This window comes from Bos grunniens, chromosome 15 (genome assembly GCF_055505025.1).
Source record: "Bos grunniens cultivar Pamir isolate PY7600 chromosome 15, Bosgru_T2T1.0, whole genome shotgun sequence".
NCBI lineage: Eukaryota > Metazoa > Chordata > Mammalia > Artiodactyla > Bovidae > Bos > Bos grunniens.
The window spans coordinates 49,357,128-49,376,927 of NC_141179.1; the positions used below are offsets into that span (position 1 = coordinate 49,357,128).

Below are 19,800 nucleotides of genomic sequence, written 5' to 3' on the forward strand. Positions count from 1 at the left end.
CAAAAGCAATATTACCCCTGTACAATTTACAAGACAGTAACTCAGCTAACAAGCTTTTGAAAACATGATCCACATCATATGTCATCAGGGAAATGAAAATAAGACAGTAATAGGATACCACTACACATCTGTTAGAAATGCCAAATTCCTTAACCCTCAAATCCTCGTGAGGATTTGAAGCCACAGGAACTCTCACTCTGATGGGAATGCAGGATGGTACAGCCCCTTTAGAAGACACCTTGGTGGTTTCTTACAAAACTAAACAAACATACTCATACCATGCAATCCAGCAGTTGTACGCCTTAGTATATACCCAGAAGGATTGAAAACCTATGTCTGTACAAAGATTTGTTACACTTGTTTTTTTCATTTCTATGCAAGGAGTGGTATGATAGTTCCTTGACTTTCTGTATCCTTGTAAAAGTTTGTTAAAAGTAAATTTGTGAGTAGAACATCCAAAACAAACCACCTGTTCTATGCCCAGGCTCATTCGTGATCCCCACACAACCCCGCACCCAGCTGCGAAATCTATCAGCCTCCAATATCAAGTGCATGGATTTTGTACATTTCTAAGAAAACTTTACATTTCTTCTTAAAATGTCATTAATTATTTCATAAAGCACTTTAAGTATCTATCACATACCCAGGTTTTGTGCTGGTAATTCAGGGGATAGAACTGAGTCCATGCAAACCACTTTTGATGTGTTTGATCAGTCACAGTACCTTCTTCATATGCTGCACAAATTTTTTATTTTATTTTTTTGCTTTTCAGTTGTATTCTTACATTTTCTGAAATAATAAAACATAGTGTGCCAAAAATGTTGCCTTTTTTCTTCCAGCTTCAATAATAAAATGTGTTCACAAAAGTTCTCAATTTTGAGAAGTGTTTTTTAATGCATGCTGGTATGATAGCTGTCACAGTACAATCTAACAGAATTGTGGATGAGGTCAAAGACAACTAAGCACTACTGGAACCATCTTACAGGAAAAACAAAGGAACCTTTTGTCAAACCCAATGCTTTGTGTCTCTGTAGGTTTGCCTACTTTAGACCCTTCATATAAATTGAATCACACACTGGGTAGTCTTTTGGTACTGGCTTTTTTCAATTAGCATAATATTTTCAAGATTCATCTATCTTGTGGTAAGTGCAAGTGCTTCACTCTTCCTAGTGGTCAAATAATGTTCCATTGTATAAATCTACTGTGTTATATATAAGCATTTTTCAGTTGAGGGACATTTGAGTGGCAGAAACATTTGTTAACACTGTTCCTCATTGAACTTTATGCATATATGAGTCAAAAAGCAATTGAAAAGAAATGTGAGCTTTTGTTTCTATATTCTCAATTCTATTTCATTAAATTATGTGTCTATTCTATGCCAGTATTAGACCACCTTGATTACTGTAACCGTATAGCACATTGTGAAATTGTTTAGTGTGACTCTTCCAACTTTGCTGCCTTTTTATGGTTTTTGCTATTCTGGGTGCCTTAAAATTTCATATGTATTTTGAGACCAGTTTGTCAATTTATGTAAAGAAGCAAACTTGAATTTTAGTAAGGATTTCATTACAACTTAAGAATCAATTTCGGAAATATAGCCATATTAAGTCTCTAAATTCATTACCATTGTATATCTTTTTATTTCCCACTTCTTTAATTTCTTTGAACAGTGCCTTTGTCTACAATGTTTCAGTATATAAGTTTTGCACCTCCTTGGCTAAAATTATTTCCAAGTATTTTTATTCTTTTTGATTCTATTGCAAATGAAATTACTCCTTAATTTCAAATTTGAATTGTTCTTTGTTAGTGTATAGAAATACAATGGATTTTTAACATATTGATCTTGTTTTATTGAACTTTATTGATGTGATTTATTAGTTTTAATAAGTTTTAGAATAGATTTCTTAAAATATCAGATCATATGCAACAATGTGGATGGACTTTGAGGGTTATGTTAAATGAAATAAGTCAGAGAGAAAAAGGACAAATACTGTATGATATCACTTAAATGTAGAATCTAAAAATACAACAAGTTAGTGAATATGATAAAAAAAAGAAACAGACTTACACATATAGAGAACAAACTAGTGTTCACCAGTGAGCAAAGGGAAGGGATGAGGGGCAATATAAGGTTAGGGGAGTAAAAGGTACAAGCTATTACATATGAAATAAGGTACAAGAATATACTGTGCAACATGGGGAATATAGTCAATATTTTATAACAACGATAAATGGAGTATAAGCTTTAAAAATTGTAAATCACTGTATCACACACCTGTAACTTTTATAATATTGTAAACTATACTTCAATTAAAATAAATAAATAAATAAAATTTAAACACTAAAAAATGTAAATTTCCACCAAACTACATCCCCCCCACCCACCCAACCTTCTGCTTTTTTTGCTTTCGAGTTACAGATAGAAGAGATGATATTAACTAAACTAGGTTTTAGGAGTCATAGCTAAGGAGTAGCTTTTATTGCAGAGTTGTTAGAGTCAAACTCGAATCTCTTGGGAAAAAGGACTTTTTTAATTGTCCTAATGATCTGTTTGGTTTTCACACTGTAGATAATGGGATTATCACTGGTGGAATAAGCAAATACACATTGGCCATAAGAGTGTGTGCATAACGAGGTACCTTTTCCCCAAATCTATGGACAAAGCACAAGCTAATGAGAGGGATGTAGAAGATGGCAACGGCCCCTATGAGGTAGATACATGTCTTAAGGGCCTTATGCTTCTCCTCTGGGGAAGTAATGCTCAGCTTGGCCTTAATAATCAAAACATAGGAGAGAAAAATAAAGATGGAGTCCACTCCTGCAGTAACTATGAAGACAGTAAGTCCTTAAACACTGTTGATCTTATTGTCAGAACATGGGAGCTGGATTATATCAGGATGGAAGCAATAAGAATGATGGAGCACATGGATTTTTCAGAAGGATAGATATTTAAGAAGTAGGGCCATAGGCATTAGGATCACTGTGCCTCTGACTAGGATGGCAAACCATGCTTTGATAATTCTGGAATGAATCAGAATGGCAGCATATCTCAGAGGGTTACAAATAGCAATGAAGTGATCAAAGGCCATTTCCAGGAGCACTGAAGGCTCCATGACAGTAAAAGGTTGAAAGAAGAATGTCTGGGCAAAGCAGGCATTGAAACTGATCTGTCTTGCGTTGAATCAGAATATGCCCAGCATGGTTACTTGTGTTGAAATACACAGTCCCAGGTCGGTGGGAGACTTGACTCAGGGATGATGACAAATAGAATTACACCATTCCCAGATAAGGCAGTTATGTAGAGACAGCAGAAAGGGATGGAAAACCAGGCATGGGCAGCTTCTAGTCCTGGAACTCCCGTCAGTAAAAAGATCAGAGGAGAGGAAGCAATGTTAGGAAAAGGTGACATTTATACTATGGATGAATAATAGTGTTGAAATAAAATGTCTTATAATGATAAAAGAAAACACCATACAGTAAATTCATTATGATTTTTATTAACTACAGTTAGATAAATCAAATTGGAGATTTTCCTTAGGACCTTATCTCCACTTTTGTGCTCCCTAGTCTTTAGGCTTTCTTTGCTGTGCTGAACTTCTCTTGTCTCCTGATTTGTAATAGAGAAGAGGGCATTTTTAATAATATCTCAAGAGTACTTTTTGTCATCTTCCACTTTGACCCTAAGCGTTTTTTCCCCCTTTCTTTGTATTCCCCACATAAAGGAGAATTGGATCAAGATAATCCAAGATAACCACCAAGATGTTAATGGAGACCTCAAAGTAATAATAGGTTATAAAAGAAAGGTGTATTACTTAATAAAAATACATCATATGCTAGAATATTTGTATTAATTCTAGTGCATTATTGTGGAACTTTATCATACATTTAAAAATATATAGTCTTTCTAGGAAGCAATTTTTTAAGGAAATAATTTTATACATGTTGAAATGTCCTAATTTATTATTTCTTGATCAGTGGATCTTACCCCTGACTTGATTGGGTCGTTTCTAATCTAGAGTTACATTTCTGGTCTTGATTTTTTTCCTTTTATGTCTGTTATCATTGTAGTTGTGTTGAAACGTACCTAGTAAAGATAACTCTGTAATATTGCCTTTAGCAATTATTTCTTTCAGAGACAACTGTATTAAATATCAGGGTTAAGAGTAAGGTGTGCAGATACCTGGTATTAGATACTCCCTCTTCAGCCTAGTCTTGTTGCAATTATCGCCACCCTTTACTTGCCTACAGTCTCAGAACAATACCCTTACAGAGCCTGGCTTCCTCAAAGTAAATAACATATTTGAACTTCCAGTTCCACCAGTAGATTTTTTTGTTAGGTAAGTTATGTCCTGAATATTTTTTTTTCCTTTCTCATATTGACTTAACTCTGATCTAGTCCCCTTATGTACTGCAAACTCTTGCTAAGATCCTCACTAAGCCGATCTGGTGGTGCTGTATATATTCTTAATTTTCTTCTCTTTGCCTCTTGAAGATTGGATGACTTCCTCATAGTCCCAGTCATTGACTGGAATTCCATTGGTCACTCATGAATATTGGAAACATGATTCTCAAACCACTTAATTTGGAGAATATACTCCTATAGCTGTGTTATGCCTACACAATTTTACTTCCTTAGTGATTGAAACATTTTTGGCTCCAAATCTTAGTTTGAGGTGCCTCTTGTGACTATTTTTATTTTTAATCCCCAGCTATTATTGCTATCCAGTCTCAAATTTTATTCCTGTTCTTATAGGCTACTGAGACCCTAACATATCTTACATCTGAGGCTGCTCAGTTTTTGTTCAGAATAGCCACGTGTTTGGTCTTGTCATTTGGTGTTAATATATTAAGGTGATTGAATTAGTCATCTCTGTGATTCTTTTCTTATTCTATGTGGTTGCAATTTATTTTATTTTTTTTTTCTAATTTTATTTTATTTTTAAACTTTACATAATTGTATTAGTTTTGCCAAATATCAAAATGAATCCGCCACAGGTATACATGTGTTCCCCATCCCGAACCCTCCTCCCTCCTCCCTCCCCATACCATCCCTCTGGGCCGTCCAGTGCACCAGCCCCAAGCATCCAGCATCGTGCATCGAACCTGGACTGGCAACTCGTTTCCTACATGATATTTTACATGTTTCAATGCCATTCTCCCAAATCTTCCCACTTCACTGGTACATGGTTATGGACACTACTTAGTGTCTTAAATATATGAGAGATTCTAAAGGGATCCACATACAGAAAGATTCAAGTGCACGTTTTATTGATTATGGAATGGCTACTGTCATGATATAAAATGATTAATGTTCTATTAATTTTATAATTATTTGATGGAAAGGTATATTAAGTAAAATTAATCAATTTCTCACTCAGTTTTCTGGCATCATGAAAAATTAATATGCAAAAATTCTGAAATCAGAGGACATAATAATCTTGATAACATTGGTAAACTGGAGATGTTAATAGTTAGAGTTGTTTTGAAAGGAAGTTAAGACCTATCATTCATAGAATTCCACAGTATATCAGGCCTGTTATTTAGCTCTTTAAGTGAAGAATCTTATTTAATTTGAAAATCATATTGTTTTTAAGACTCAGGCTTTTCATCCAGAAAAGTAAAAATTAGAGAAATAAATTTTGTAATATTTCATACAATGGAAAAGTTAGGCTTTGAATTCCATTTTGGTATATTCAAAATTTGTTAAAGTCCACCACGGTACATACCAATGCTTCTTGATGGGGGTAAAATTGGTAGAATAACATTAAATAAATTAACTTTTATGTTACATATATATGTGGATTACTAAAATGTCAATTATTCATGTGATTTTTTTCTTCAACAGCCATATGCTGTCATCTTTCTTTGTCTCTAAATAATTGTGTAAATGCATAGACATTAGCATTTCAAACACTTGGTGCTTTTATAGCTTTTCTGGTGTGTGTTCTGATTTCTATTGTTCTACGTAAAACTTATTTTCTTATCAACATTCAAGGGAGATGAAAAAGCATTATTTGCTCACATGCTAAATTATTAAGATGACTGGTAAGATTAACATTGTATAATGAGACCTGCTGGAATCATAGATTTGAGCTAAAATAATAAAAATTAGTCCTATTCATTTCCATAGTCACTGCTGGCATATTTAACCTAAGTTAAGTGACTTCAAATGCATCTCTTTGATATCAGTCTGGCTTGAATATCTTGATCTCTTGAAGAGTATTATAGTCTGTTATTCTGAATGGAACAATATTGTTACAAGGAAGATACTAATGAAACTGTCATGCTCTACTACTAATAAATCACTATTAGTTTTTCATAAATTATTTATCTCTTTGAAGCTCAACACTAGGATTTGAGCATATGACCCCAGATATCCCATAGGCAATATTTTCCCTTAAAGAAATCAAATCTCACTTTTCATGGCAGAATTATATATTGATGACTGAAATTCAGCTCTTTGGGCTCTTTGAACTCTCCGTGTTCAGTACCATGAATAATATATTTTAGATATCTTTTCTAAGGACTCCTAGTCAGTTTTCAAATTGACCACATAACCTGGATTACTTTTTGATTTTCAGAATTTTATTGTTTATAAATTTTTTAGAATGGAGATTCAGTACATTGGAAAGAATATCTGTTCTTTATTTCTAAGCTGCACTGAAAACAATAAAATGCTATTTAAAACAATAAAATACCATTTTATTGTTTTCAGGTAATGGAATATAGCCAATTAACAATGTTGTGATAGTTTCAGGAGCACATCGTATGGTAAATTCTTAAATCAAAGGCAATTCTACAATATCTTTTGTTTGCATGGCTATTATAATTTCCTCTTAAAACTACTTCCCCAATACATTTGAATCAGTTCTAATGAGGTGGATGAAACTGGAGCCTATTATACAGAGTGAAGTAAGCCAGAAAGAAAAACACCAATACAGTATACTAACGCATATATATGGAATTTAAAAAGATGGTAACAATAACCCTGTGTACGAGACAGCAAAAGAGACACTGATGTATAGAACAGTCTTTTGGACTCTGTGGGAGAGGGAGAGGGTGGGATGATTTGGGAGAATGGCATTGAAATACATATAATATCATATATGGAATGAGTCGCCAGTCCAGGTTTGATGCACTATACTGGATGCTTGGGGCTGGTGCACTGGGACGACCCAGAGGGATGGTATGGGGAGGGAGGAGGGAGGAGGGTTCAGGATGGGGAACACATGTATACCTGTGGCGGATTCATGTTGATATTTGGCAAAACCAATACAATATTATAAAGTTTAAAAATAAAATAAAATTTTAAAAAAAGTACTTCCCCTGAAGAATCCAAATCTCTTACAGCAAAATGAGTCCACATAAACCTTCCAACATTAATACACATCCATGTCTCTCTGATGCCCTTGTACTTACATCCAGTGAAGAGGGTGAGGAAGAGACAGGGCTATGTGATCTCCTTCAGTTCCCAGAGTAGAGGTTCTCTATAAAGAACCCATTCTCGGGAGACTCATTTACCCATCATAAAACCCTATTCCTAAGGGATCTCCCTGGCTAGTTGTATCTGCTTGTTTTGCCGCCTTTGTTCTTCAGAGTCACTCTGCGTGCCTAAATTGGCTTGCTCTCCCACAGTGTTTAGTGTATTACGATTGCTGAGGTTGTTTTCTTTTTGACTTACGATGGCTCATATTGAAATTATATGACAGGAAAATATAAATATTGAATAAACATGAAAAGTCTGCAAATACAGTTTCCATGCATGTTTGGAGAAGAAAAAAATACCATCCTCCTATACTAGGATTTTAGATCCGGTTATTCCACAGACAGGCCTTCCACAGTGGCTCCGTGGTAAAGAATCAGCCTGGAATGCAGGATACTCAGGAGACTCGGGTTTGATCCCTAGGTCGGATGATCCCCTGGAGGAGGGCATGGCAACCTGCTCCAGTATTCTTGCCTGGAGAATCCCAAGGATGGAGGAGCCTGGTTGGCTACAGTCTATAGGGTTGCACAGAGTCAGACATGACTTAAGCGACTTACCACATAGCACACATTTCACATAGAGGAAGATTTAAATTTTCCTTCACAGGTAGACATCAAAACAAATAAATTTAGATTGGAGATAACAAATATACCACAGATATTGTACAACACCTTGTTGTATCCTGTTATGTCTCAGTGGCTCTTCAAACTGGCTAACTTTTAGATATACCTGAGGAATCTTATTATAGATATAGATTCTTAAGCCAGAACTGATAAAATAATATATTCTGGAGGGGGGTTGAAGGAGGGTGAATTTTTGTAGATTTAAAAAAAATTTTTTTGAAGTCTTTATTGAATTTGTTGCAACATTGCTTCTGTTTTATGTTTTCAGTTTTCTGTCCATGAGGCAGGTGGCAGTTTAGCTCCCTAACAAGGGATCAAACACAGATCCCCTGCATTGGAAGGCAAAATCTTAACCACTGGAGCCAGAGAAATCCCTAGATTTTGATTATTTTAGTGCAGTTTTAGTTTCATATCAAAATTAAGTGAAGGACCTCCATGGTGGCTCGGTGGTAAAGAATCCTTCCACCAATGCAGGAGACGGGGGTTCCATCTGTGATCCGGGAAGATCCCACAAGCTGCGGAGCAACTAAGCCCATGCAGCACAACTACTGAGTCTGTGCTCTGGAGCCCAGGAACCACAACTACTGAAGCCCATGCAATGTAGAGACTGTGCTGCTCAACAAGAGAAGCCACCACAGTGAGAAGCCCAGGCACCACAAGGAGAGAGTAGCCCCTGCTTGCTCCAACTAGAGAAAAGCCTGCACAGCACCGAAGATCCAGCACAGCTGAAAAGAAGTTTCAACAATTAGTTTTAAAAATTAACTGGAAATTACTCAGTGCCATATACAACCCACTCCAACACATGCACAGCCTCCCCCACCCTCAACATCCCTCGCCAAAGTGATATATTTGTTGCAATCAATAAACCAACACTGACATACCATTATCATTCAATGTTCATAGTTTACATTAGGATTCATTCTTGGTGTGGTTCATGGTACATATTTTGACAAATGTATAATGACATGTATTCACCATCATAGTATCTAATTGCCCTAAAAATTCTCTCTGCTCCATCTATTCATCCTTCCCTCTCCCCAAGTTCTTGTCTCCGTGGTTTTACCTTTTGCCAAAATGTCATATAGTTGGAATTATATAATACGTAGCCTTTTCAGATTGATTGCTTTCACTTTATAGTATCCATTTAAGGTTCGTCAATGTCTTTTGTGGCTTGATAGCTCTTCTTAGCAACCACTGTGTGGATGAACCAGGGATCTGTATTTTTAATAAGATGCCCACCCATCAATATGTATCTATCCTGTATTATAATCCTATGGAAAGGCCTTTGGGGAGTATATTACAGATAAGAGGTATTTTCTTTAAAATTTGAATGTCAGTTAAAATTGTATATAGTGGATACAACATTCCCATTGAATTATTAATTAAATTAATATGCCACATTATTACTTCTCATTTTATCTTGCTCCTATCATTTTTGTTTTGCTTGTTCCTATCAAATTCTGTATCATGGCTTGTGATTTCATACCATGGTTATAATAAAGTAGAATTGCTATTTAAAGTTCTTTTTAAATTGAATTAGTCAATGTTTATGTCTTTTACTAAGTATCCCGGAAACCAGGAACATCTATAATAAACATTTTAATGCAATTACATCTTTGCAAATTATATTCCTTACTAAGAAATAGCTCACTTAAAGTAAGAAGCTAATCTGGTTCACATTTATAGTCTCAATAGACATCCTAAAGTCTGTTTTATTGGAGATACTAGATGCATGTTACTACTGGAAAATGAATAAGAATGTAATTTGGGATGGCCATATCCTTAGTTTTATTTGTTCTACTTTTGTGGCTGCAAAACTCTGAGCTGGTGATATCTCAGATGGCATAGTGTGCCACTGTCTTATCATCATCAGTGAAGAAGCGAGAGAGTGAAGTAGAGTGGGACCAATCAGACTAGCAAATCCAGGGCATTGCTTGGTAATGAACTAGAATAATTGAGGGAGGGTATTTAATTGAGTCTGGGGAAATAAATCTTCGAGATAGCATTTCGAAGCATTTCTATGTCTATACAAAGTTGCAGCCCAGTGCTAACTTACCAAATAGATATCACAGACATTTACAGAAATAGATAATGAGGCTTGAAACCACACTGAGCTATTACCTAGGAATGTGTTGAATAGGAGATATGTAGGAAGAGTGAGAGAGAGGAATTCTGGGCAATGGCAAATTTCTCTACTTGGTTTTATGTAGTTCTTGAAATAACAGGCAGAACATCCCTAGGAAAGTACTGTCTGAAATACAAATGAAACAAATTGCTTTACATTTTATTTTTTCTAAGTTTACGAGTACACATACATAAACGACAAAGGATAAAAATAAAATTCATACAGTGGTTACCTATGGGGAAGGTGGAATGATTGAACTTGAGGGACTATATCAAGGAGGACTTTGTTTTTTTCTATAAAATCTTCTATTTGTGGGAATATATTTATTATTATTTCTTGTGTAACTAAAATTTAATTCAAAAGCCATTTGCAAAGCTTTTTTCTGACTACTTGACAGCAAACAGGAGGAAAAGGGACAATGTTAGAGGTCTATAAACTTAAAAGGAAGCCAAGATTTAGTGTAGAAAGTTAAGTGTTGGAGATGAAAGAGATATTTTGGTGTTACAACAGTCAAGAAATACAGATTCATTGCCTGCAGAAGCAAAAGGAAAGTGTGCATTTGAAGATGGTTCATAAGTTTTTGTCTATGGCATTGGAAAAAATTTCCAAACTTACCTAAGAGCAGCAGTTCTGGAAAACATATTCAATTTTTAAAAAATGGCTTAAATTATTCTTAGTCAAATTGAGCTTTATGGAAACTGGGATAAGTTCCTGAGAGTGCAATCTCAAGTTCCAAAGCAACCCTTTCTCTATATGATGGAGAAATTCAGAACTGATCAATTACTAGATAACACAGGCAGAAAAACTGGGATAAGTTATAAGAGCGATTTCTTATGTTATACATGCCAAACACTGAATTGAAGACTTATCGCTGGAATTGTTCAGAAGGACAATTTGATAGTCTATTATGTTCAGTTCAACTCAACAACTATCACTATGTCTGCTCTGTGAGAGACATTTTGCTATGTGTTGTAGAAGTTTTAAAGAAAATCAAAGCTTTTTTTTTTTAATTTAAGGAATTTATAGCCTTGTGGAAAGTATCATATTTATATACAAATGTATAGTCAAAACATTTAAAGGCAAAAAGTGTACAGATAAAGCACTTAAAAGGTAAACTATGGGAAGGAGAGATCAGATGTCACCGAAATAATCATGAAAAACTTAATGAAGAAGATTTTTAAAGAGGAGCCTTGAGATACCAGTAGAGTTTCAAGTTGGAGTTGGAGTTGTCAGGATTGAAGTGGAGTCAACAGTAAAACACACCATTAGGAAAGTTGTATGTACATTTAGCATACTGATTTTGTAAGAATTGCAGAATATGTGAAGAGATAAAAAGACAGATTAAACTTTATAGCAAAGTTGAACCAGAATTGTGGAGAAATTCATCACAGACTGGAATTTCTTCTTCATTTAGTTGGTGTATGAGGAACAACCATGAAAGAGATGCTTGTTGGTTTGTTTTTAAATTTTAATACACATTGATTCAGCTATTTGGAAAAGTATCTCAAAATGAATGATGGGTGTTTTGGGGCCAAAATATGATTAGAGAAAGGGATTTCATTAGTCATCTTTAAAATGAGGCTGAGAGATAGTGAGATTCTGAATTCATATTTTAGTGGTGTAAAAGGTAAGATTGCCTTAGATGGGATTAACTAAATCATGGAGATAACTGAATTGGATAATATTTAATTCTACTGGACTATAAAATTGCACGTTTAGTGGAAAATTCTGAAAGAGATGGGAATACCAGACCACCTGACCTGCCTCTTGAGAAACCTGTATGCAGGTCAGGAAGCAACAGTTAGAACTGGACATGGAACAACAGATGGGTTCCAAATAGGAAAAGGGGTACTTCAAGGCTGTATATTGTCACCCTGCTTATTTAACTTCTATTCAGAGTACATCATGAGAAACGCTGGGCTGGAATAAGCACAAGCTGGAATCAAGATTGCCAGGAGAAATATCAATAACCTCAGATATGCAGATGATACCACCCTTATGGCAGAAAGTGAAGAGGAATAAAGAGCCTCTTGATGAAAGTGAAAGAGGAGAGTGAAAAAGTTGGCTTAAAGCTCAATATTCAGAAAATGAAGAATATGACATCTGGTCCCATCACTTCATGGGAAATAGATGGGGAAACAGTGTCAGACTTTATTTTTGGGGGCTCCAAAATCACTGCAGATGGTGACTGCAGCCATGAAATTAAAAGACGCTTACTCCTTGGAAGGAAAGTTATGACCAACCTAGATAGCATATTCAAAAGCAGAGACATTACTTTGCCAACAAAGGTCCATCTGGTCAAGGCTATGGTTTTTCCAGTGGTCATGTATGGATGTGAGAGTTGGACTGTGAAGATGACTGAGTGCTGAAGAATTGGTGCTTTTGAACTGTGGTGCTGGAGAAGACTCTTGGGAGTCTCTTGGATTGCAAGGCGATTCAACCAGTCCATCCTAAAGGAGACCAGTCCTGGGTGTTCATTGGAAAGACTGATTCTGGGGCTGAAACTCCAATACTTTGGCCACCTCATTGGACAGGTTGACTCATTGGGAAAGACTCTGATGCTGGGAGGGATTGGGGGCAGGAAGAGAAGGGGATGACAGAGGATGAGATGGCTGGCTGGCGTTACCAACTTGATGCACATGAGTCTGGGTGAACTCCAGGAGTTAGTGATGGACAGGGATGCATGGTGTGCTGCAATTCAAGGGGTCGCAAAGAGTAGGACATGACTGAGCAACTGAAGTGAACTGAACTGACAACTCCAATTTGTGATAAATCTTCACTGACTTTGAAATAGATATTTATGATAGCAGAATTGTTAAAGATGAGTTCCCTTGAAACATAAAAGTTTGAACATAGCTTTTTGAATTGGCTTTGTTTTTATACTATAGATGATGGGATTCATCACAGGAGGGATGAGCAAGTATACATTAGCAATGAGTGTGGGCACATAAGATGGAGCGTGTTTTCCAAATCTGTGAACAAAAGACAGACTGATCAAAGGGATATAGAATATGGCCACAGCAGTGATATGAGAAATGCAGGTGCTGAAGACCTTCTTCCTCTCCTCTGGGGATGCAATGTTGAGAACCGAGCGAATGATCAAGACATAGGAAAGCAGGATAAAGACAGAGTCCACCCCAGCAGTAGAGATAATTGCAGTTAGTCCAAATACACTATTGATCTTTGTATCTGAACACTAGAGCTTCATCACATCAGGGTGGAAGCAGTAGGAGTGATGGAGCACATGACTATGGCAGAACGATAGATGTTTAAGAAGCAGGACTAGTGGTGTCAGAATGACTGTCCCCCTGGTGATGACCGCTAGACCAATCTGTGCAATCCTCGTGTGTGTTAGAATGGTAGCATATCTCAGGGGGTTAGAAATGGCCACAAAACGGTCAAAGGCCATAGCCAGGAGCACCGAAGATTCCATGAAAGTGAAGAGGTGAATGAAGAACATCTGTGATAAGCAAGCATTGAAGCTGATTTCCCGGGCATTGACCCAGAAGATTCCCAGTACTGTCACCAGTGTTGAGATGCATAAGCCAATGTCGGTGGTGGACAACATGGACAGGAAGTAGTACATGGGCTCGTGGAGGCTTGGCTCAGTGAGGACTATGAACAGGATCAAAGTATTTCCAGAAAGGGCAGTCAAATAAAGGCAGCAGAATGGGATGGAGATCCAGGTGTGGGCCCATTCAAGTCCAGGGATGCCAGTCAAGAGGAAAGTTGGCAAAGTGGAGTTATGGAGAATTGGCATTAATGTATGCAGGAGTGGAATTCTCTTGTTTGATCTTGACTTTCTAAATTTAAAATTTATTTTTAGCTTAAGTTTACTATAAATTTAGTAAAGTTCACAAAACTTCAGAGTACAGCTAAGTCTGGCATCTATGTATACCTAAGTAACCACTTCCATGATCAACGGATACATCCTTACCACCAACCCAGAAGGCTTCCTAATGCTTCATCCTTAACAATGTCTTCTCCTGCAGTAACCATTGTTCTGACTTCTAGTACTACAATTATTTCTCTCTGTTCTTGATCTTGATATAATAGAATCATGTAGTATATTCTAATTGCATCTTGCTTCTTACACCAATATTATGTCTGTGAAGTTCATCACTGAAATAAGATATTGAGTTCAATTTAATTTCAGTTTACTTAGCTAAATCTATTTGATGTTTGTCACTTATTATCCTATACTCTAACCAACATTTTTATTACATATTTTATTCTTCAACTGGATTGTAAACTTCTACTTGAGAATGAGAGTTAATCTTAATTCTGCTATGTGAGAATAGGAGTGAATTTTAGCTAATCTTTGCTTCATAGAATTCATTGCTCATAGTAGATATTCAATATGTTTCTGGTAATTGATTTACATTATATTTGCCTTCCTGAAATACTCTATTTAACCATGAGCAGAACTTGGTCTAAGAAAACACTTGACTAATTTTGCTTTGGAATTTTAGAATTATTAAACTCAGATTATAAATGAAAAGTCATTTTGACTTAGCAGGGAAACCTCTCTTTGTCAGGTTCCACATATACCAAAGACTCTATCCCAGATAACATCAGTTTATCCTGCCTCATTACATTTATTTACTAAAGTGAAGTAGAGGGAAGATGCTTCAGGTCCTGTGAATCTGAAGCTTGATACTGTTTTTAATTTGTAACATTAAAATACTGCCTTGTTTACCTTTATAGAGTCTGCCTTTGTTGTGCTAAAAATCAATAGGGAAAAATCTTTTTTTGTGTCACATATTCCCTGGTCCTTAATCTAGTCTTTGAGCTCTTATAGGGTTGTTCAGGTATACAATATTGTGTGAATCTAAGACAGTGTTCTATATAATGTTATAGGTATTTTACAAAGATTATTTTATTTGAACCTATGATAAACTTGAGAGAGATATTTTTATTACAGATAAAACAAAGAGAAGTTCAGAAGTTATTATAAATTACTAAAGGTCATAAAGTCTGGAAGCGATTACACTGAGAATCAGAAAATAAGACTTTAGAACTTGTGCTATTAAAAACTACACTATACTTCCTATGAAAATAATAATTATAATAATAATAATGATAATTACTTATATTTCAACAGTAATATAATTCTCTATTAATAAATGTGGCAACCATGTTAGAGATATCTATGTTTTCAAATCTCCTATATAATATTTTTATGGTTCAGAGATGATGCAACTCTATTTCTGAATTGCATATGTTTTGGAGGACATGTAGATAATTTATTAAAACAATTTAGCAAACAATTTAGCAAACAGGAAACTCTTAAGCATAATATGGGATACATTAATTCAAATTAATCTATAGTGGACATAAATTTATTGTAAAAATAAAGCTATTGTCCAAAATATATTTTGAGCTCATTTAAGACTTCTGTTTTTCTTTAAAAGCCATCCAAGATAATTTCCATAAAGTATATCCATTTTTGCACAATTTTATCATCAAATTAACTACATAACTTACTTATGGATGTAGTCAAAGTTTAGTTTGACTATTTCTCCAATATGTTGTTATCTATTTATACATATTTTCAATTCCATAGGCATTTCATGGATAATGTTATTTTATTCATTTATTTTCCAACTTTAAAATATTTATTTAATCTGAAGCTAATCTCCTTAAATACTTCCCTAGTAGCTTAGTGGTAAAGAATCTGCCTGCCAATGCAAGAGTCATGGGCTCCACTCCTGGGTCAGGAATATTCCCAGGAGAAAGAAATGGCAACTCACTCCAGTATTCTCGCCTGGTAAATCCCATGGACAGAGGAACCTGGTGGGCTATACAGTCCATGGGGTCCAAAAAGAGTTGGACACAACTTAGCGACTAGACAACAACAAATCTCTTAAGTATTAGATCCATCTCCCTAACTCATGGATTTCTCCCTTAAAGTATCTCAAAGTCAACTCAAGCACCAAATGATGGCATCTGAATTATTTCCCACAACTTGTATATTCTATTTCTTCCCATTTTGATTAACAGCTATACATCTATTGTCAATCTATAGGTCTATGGTAACTTAATATATCAGGTTGCCTAATTCAGAAATCTGAATGTACTCTCACCTCCCATCTGTAGGTCATTAGTATCTATCTATGTTGCAACTCTTTCTAATTTGTATAGCATATTGCTTTCAGAGTTTTCTAAGATTTAAAATAGACTTTGGGATTAAAACATACACACTATTATACATAAAATAGACAACCAAAGAGGACCTACTGTATGGCACAGGGAACTATACTCAATATCTTGTAATAACCTATAATGGAAAAGAATCTAAAAAAGAATATGAATATAAATGTAGATAATATATACATATATATATATATATACACACACACACATATATGTATGTATATAGGTATAACTGAATCACTTTGCTCTACACCTGGAACTAACACAACATTGTAAAACAACTATATTTCAATAAATTGTTCTTAAAAATAGAATAGAATAGACTTCCATTTTAAAGTATTTTTAGCCAGTACTAACTGAAACCAGTCTCTCCCAATTTTCTATTAAGTTTTCAAAAAAAGATGAAGGGGAACACAAATAGACTAAAGAAACACGAAAGTTAAAGACAGACAGTCTTCATCCAGAATTTTTTGAAGGTGATTAACTGCTCCTAACTAAGGAATATAGATAGGAATTGAGTCAAAACATAGGACAGCACTTAATGCCGTTTTGACAGACTACATTCAGGAATCCAGAGTCTGTATCCAAAAAAAAAAAAAAAAAAAATCACCTCTTTTTAACGGATATTTAACCATAAGGTGACCTAGGGAGTTTTGCTTCCCCAGACATCTCATCTCAAGAAAAACAGGCAAAGATGATGATGTGAGGGGTGTCATTAGTAGAGACATGTTGAATTTTGACATATCCACTAAAGTACATCTTTGTCAGCAGAAGTGAAAACAGAAGAAAATTTGGCAACAGCATAATTCTGGAATGTAGGTTTTAATTGCCTCTCTTTCCAAAGTGGCAAAGAGCTAGAAGTGTTGGTAGCATGGGTGTTAGTGGGACTGTAGGTTCTAGAAGCTGGAAAATGGGTCAGAACCTGCACTCTACATGATCATAATTTGTGAGACAGCATCCAGAAGCAAGTTGCATGAGTAGTTTATTGGGGGTAAAAAGGTGTGAAAAGATCTTCCTTTGCACTACAGAAAAAAAAAATGCTAGTATAAAATCTTTAAAATATTGCATAAAAATAAAAAGAGAATAGCATCTCAGTCATCAGTATCAAAGCTGTTAAAACCCCTGTAGAATGAAGAAGAAAATATCCTAAGGTAATTCAGGTAATAGACCATAAAGCATTATGAAAGAAAAAAAAAAATGGGAAAAGAAAGGCCAAAATAATGAGATACTATTAACATAAAGAATTACAGCAAATATTAGATGTAATTCAAATCAGAATTGAGGTTAATTCCTGAAGTAAGATATCAAAATGTGTTAGTCCTTTCTACAAAAAAACATTTGCTCAATAAAGACTGAAAGTACTTTAAAAAAAAAAATAAAAATAATTTAAAGATTGTATTTTGAGGTTTTGTTATTATATGTGTCATGAAATACACACATAAAAGAAGCACTTTTTTTTTTTTTTTTGCCATGATTAACTAAACAGATAAGAACAAAACATCTATATGGGGTTTGGGATTTCTGAGTAGATATAAGAGCCATAGAAGTCAACAAAACAGTGGAAGTAAGAATAACCAGGAGCTCCGAGGGCCTGGAGATCAGGTACCATGGTAAGTGGGGGAATGCCTTACCTCTCAAGATGTGGAAAATTAGAAGGCACACAAAGAAAGATGTTGAAGTAGCAATGCCAGAAGACTAGATAAATTGTTGTTTTCACTTCTGAAAAAAGTCTTTCTTTTATTTAAGCTAAATCACTCATGAGTCAGCCTTATTTCGTCAGATGTATTTTATTGTAGACACAACCAAGTACCGTTTCTGATCTGAAAGCAGCTGCTTGAATTGGCCTTTAGACAAGAGGAAAGACTTCTCTTACTCTTATTTGGGGTAAGTATATGAAGGCTACCCATTTACCTCTAAGAATGGAGAATTTTATAAGCAAACTTGCTGATACAGGAATTTACTCAGTGGGAATAAATACACCCCAGGGGAATTTCTGTGCCCTTCTGTTGTGCTTTACCTCCCTGCCCCCAGGTTATCTTGCTGGCACCAGGAAATGTGATGCTAAGACAGACACAAAAGAACCCAGAAGAATGAATATCGACACAGCAAATCTGTGTTTACATGCTTTAATTAAAAATGAAATTGAATCATTATTTGAGCATGGGTATGTCATTTAATGAGGATCCAGTAACCCTTAATTTTCATTCTTTGTGTTTCTCTTAAAGAATCTATCACGCAGCTTTTCGTGCACAACTAAGTGAAATAATAGTTGCTTTGAAAGTATCTCCAGGTAATAACGTAGTAGCAGGGTCATAGTGGATATGCATTAAATGTTAAAATGAGCAAATACATTCCTATAATTCAGAAGTAAGCAGTAAAACAGAATTACAAAGTCAAGTGGCTCCATGAGTGTAGCCCTTTTCATACAAGAAGAAAAATTTGGCAACCTGGTGCCCTGGTGGCTCAGATGGTAAAGAATTTGCCTGTAATGCAAGAGGCACAAGTTCAATTCCTGGGTTGGGAAGATCCCCTGGAGAAGGGAATGGCTACCCACTCCAGTAATCTTACCTGGGAAATCCCAGGGACAGAGGAGCCTGGCAGGCTATGGTCCATGTGGTTGCAAAAGAGTTGGGCACGACTTAGCATCTAAACAGCAACAAATCATCTAAGATGCTTTTTTCTACCAAAACTTTCTTCCATCCTTCTCTCCCAAACTCAAGGTCAAGCTTGCAAAGTATGACAATTCTTCTAGCCCCTTTGTCATCCATTCTTGTCTTGTTTTTGTTATAGATGTTACCTAGCTCACCCCTTGTTGGTTGTTTGTTTATTTTGTCCCAGGAATGTCCCACTACTGCTTGGACATTAATCTCTCTTGTCTACCCTTCAGACGTTGGGGGTTCTTATAATTGCAGCCTCCTGTTTTTTTCTGATTAATCACTGCTATCTGGCCTCTGTTATGTCAAGGCCTTAACATGTGCATGGATATTAATGAGTCTGGCTCTATGACTGCATCTCCAGTGGTCACTCCTGGTCAGCAGAGGACAGCCACTTCTCAACTTCTTAGTGATGCTATCATTTTCACATGTCATTCCTTAATAGCCTTTGAATGACATGTCCTCTAGGCCCTCTTCAAGGACACACTCAAGGGTGGGTCTTATGGCTTTATGTAATCTACTCATAGCAGTTTGCCCACTTTTGTCAGCAGTTCTAATGAGGTGGATGAAACTGGAGCCTATTATACAGAGTGAAGTAAGCCAGAAAGAAAAACACCAATACAGTATATTAACGCATATATATGGAATTTAAAAAGATGGTAACAGTAACCCTGTATATGAGACAGCAAAATAGACACTGATGTATAAACAGTCTTTTGGAGTCTGTGGGAGAGGGAGAGGGTGGGATGATTTGGGAGA

At 35.7% G+C, this 19,800-nt stretch overlaps 2 pseudogenes; both read right to left on the minus strand.

Annotated features, from left to right (window-relative positions):
* Nucleotides 1–2,463: 2,463 nt before the first annotated feature.
* Nucleotides 2,464–3,453, minus strand: LOC147358026 (olfactory receptor OR51C1-like; annotated as a pseudogene).
* A 9,593-nt stretch (nucleotides 3,454–13,046) lies between these two features.
* On the minus strand, nucleotides 13,047–13,991 carry LOC147358027 (olfactory receptor OR51C1-like; annotated as a pseudogene).
* Between the last annotated feature and the right edge of the window lie 5,809 nt (nucleotides 13,992–19,800).